Below are 2,433 nucleotides of genomic sequence, written 5' to 3'. Positions count from 1 at the left end.
CGGAGCTGTGCTCCTTCAGGTGATTGTGGTGTGTAAGATTGTAAGGATTCACTACGTTTAACATCTTAAATGGTTCCTCCTTCAGGTTACTAGACTAAAATGTGTCTCTTTTATTGCAGCTTTGTTCGCTCATTGAAGGTGCCTTTAATATCAATGGATTTCAAGCCTTGGAGGAATTTCTGTCAAATGAAGCTGAATATCCACCTCAGAAATGCAACAAGCCATTTGTAAACAAGCTTGATAAACTAGCTCACAAGGTATGCACCTTTCCTTACAGTGCCATTATTTATTAATAACACAGTTCTCCTGCTAACTCAGATTACTTGTTGCAGCTTAACGTTCTGTTTTTCAGGAAATGGACAAAAATCAGTTCACAAATGTCTCATTACTGTTGAAAGCCTTGCAGAGGTTCTGTAAAGAGGATCTGGAGGATGGTCTCTGTTGTCTAATTAAACATGGACTTATTCAGAAGATAAGTATTTATAAGCAACAAAACCTGCCTTCTCAATTTAAATTTAGTTGGTTGAATTTTTATTCTAGAGTGGCAAAAATGTTTTGGAGAAATGGCTGAATGCATGCATTTCATATTTAGGACAGTGGGGTAGCTGATTTTTATCGTAGTGGCAGAAAATAAAAGTCTATTTGAGTCCTTAACTTAAAATAAAAATGAACTCATGGAGAGAATTTAGCAAATGGCAGTCAATTTGCTTGAAGGCATGTACACAAAGTGAAGCACAAGCATAAGTTGATCACTTATTAATCTTCTATCCATAAGACATAGACATAAGAGTGGAAGTAAGGCCATTCGGCCCATTGAGTCCACTTGGCAAACTGCTGTGTTCAGCAATTCACTTTAGTTTTACATATGCATTTCTAATTTACTGGCAATCTTTTTGTGCCTTTTGCTATTTGAAATTCTTTACTCTTACTGACCATGCTAACCTCAGCAGGACTATTGGTGAGTAAACAGATGCCGATGAAAGTATTAGTATGATATCAAAACTTTTTAATAGACCAAAGACCTACTTATTTATCATTGTTGCTGAACTGCACAAATGGGATTGGGGGGGAAACAAAGAAAATTTGCACCAGGAGCGCTATAAAATGATCAAACTTATTAATGTAACAAGCAGGATGTGTGGGGATAAGAGAACCTGCCAAGGAAATCACAGCTAACATTGGAATAACTTATTGGGAGGGGGTGAGGAGAATGGAATGGTCAAAAAGAAACAAAACCATTGAAGACCAATGTGGGTGACACCATGGTCAAGATTTCTCTTTTTAAGAAATTGAATGACCTATTACATTTTGAAAGAAGAACAAGTGAATCACTGCTTCACCTGGAAGGTGAGTTTAAGCTTTGGAAAGAGAAAGCTGGTGAGTGGACAAGTGTTGCATCTTCTGTAATTGAAAGAAGGTGCCATAGGGGAATGAGAGTGTGTAAGGAGTGAACCAAAGTGTCATTTTCAGCACTGTTCTTCTGGAATAATGACTGCGGAGAGGAGGTGAAGACGCTTGTGTGAAAATGGTAGAGAATAAATCTTTGAATTCAGAGATTGCTATAATGAAGACAAGGTGAACACTGTCACTGTTATGGGACTGAGGGGAAAGGATAAAGGCAGAAATGGAAAGATAGGCTGGACACAGTTGAGGGATCTATCAACCACAGAGTGGGTGGGGGTAATCGTTAGTTGAGGAAACAATTGTGATGGTGGAAGTTGGCATCATTCGAGGAAATTAGGACAATGGGATGGAATTATTAAAAGGAGCAAGTGTGAGAAATGTTTGAGATAACTGTAGGAGTTAATGGGTTTGTAATGTATTTTAGTGGGTAGTCTAATCCAGAAATGAGAACAGAATTAGAGGAAGGAAGAGAAGGTGTTAGAGATGGACCATGTTGAAGATGGAAATTGGAAGCAAAATTGATAAATTTCTCTAATTCTGGCTGAGAGTAGGAAGCCGCACTGATGACATCATTGTAGGCAGAAAGAATTCTGAGTGGGGACTCCTAAGAATGGAATAGAAAATATCCTGGGACGGGCCAAACAAAGACGTGCATGGGAATTCCTAGAGACCTGACATTCAAATCAGAACTCCATTAACTAACTGAATTTGGACTCCATTTGCCAAGCTCTCTGAAACAGAACTGGAAATGATATCACCCACCCCAACAAACCAAAACACGCAAATAGGAAGTGGGGCAAAACACTGATGCTTCACCAGAGGATCACTGATGATGTTACCTAGGATGGTGACAATGTCTGAAATCAAACCAATCCAGCTTAACAAGCAAACCCACAACCTGACAGAGGGATAAACTAAGTCCTTTGCTGATTAGAGAGCATTGAGAATCGAGCAAGGGACAGTGAATACCTGACCAAAATGGGGTTAGAACAAGGGATGGAATCAGGGGACGGTAGAAAGATTGAGGGT

Source organism: Hemiscyllium ocellatum, chromosome 34, assembly GCF_020745735.1.
Source record: "Hemiscyllium ocellatum isolate sHemOce1 chromosome 34, sHemOce1.pat.X.cur, whole genome shotgun sequence".
Classification (NCBI taxonomy): Eukaryota; Metazoa; Chordata; class Chondrichthyes; order Orectolobiformes; family Hemiscylliidae; genus Hemiscyllium; species Hemiscyllium ocellatum.
This window is presented reverse-complemented; position numbering follows the sequence as displayed.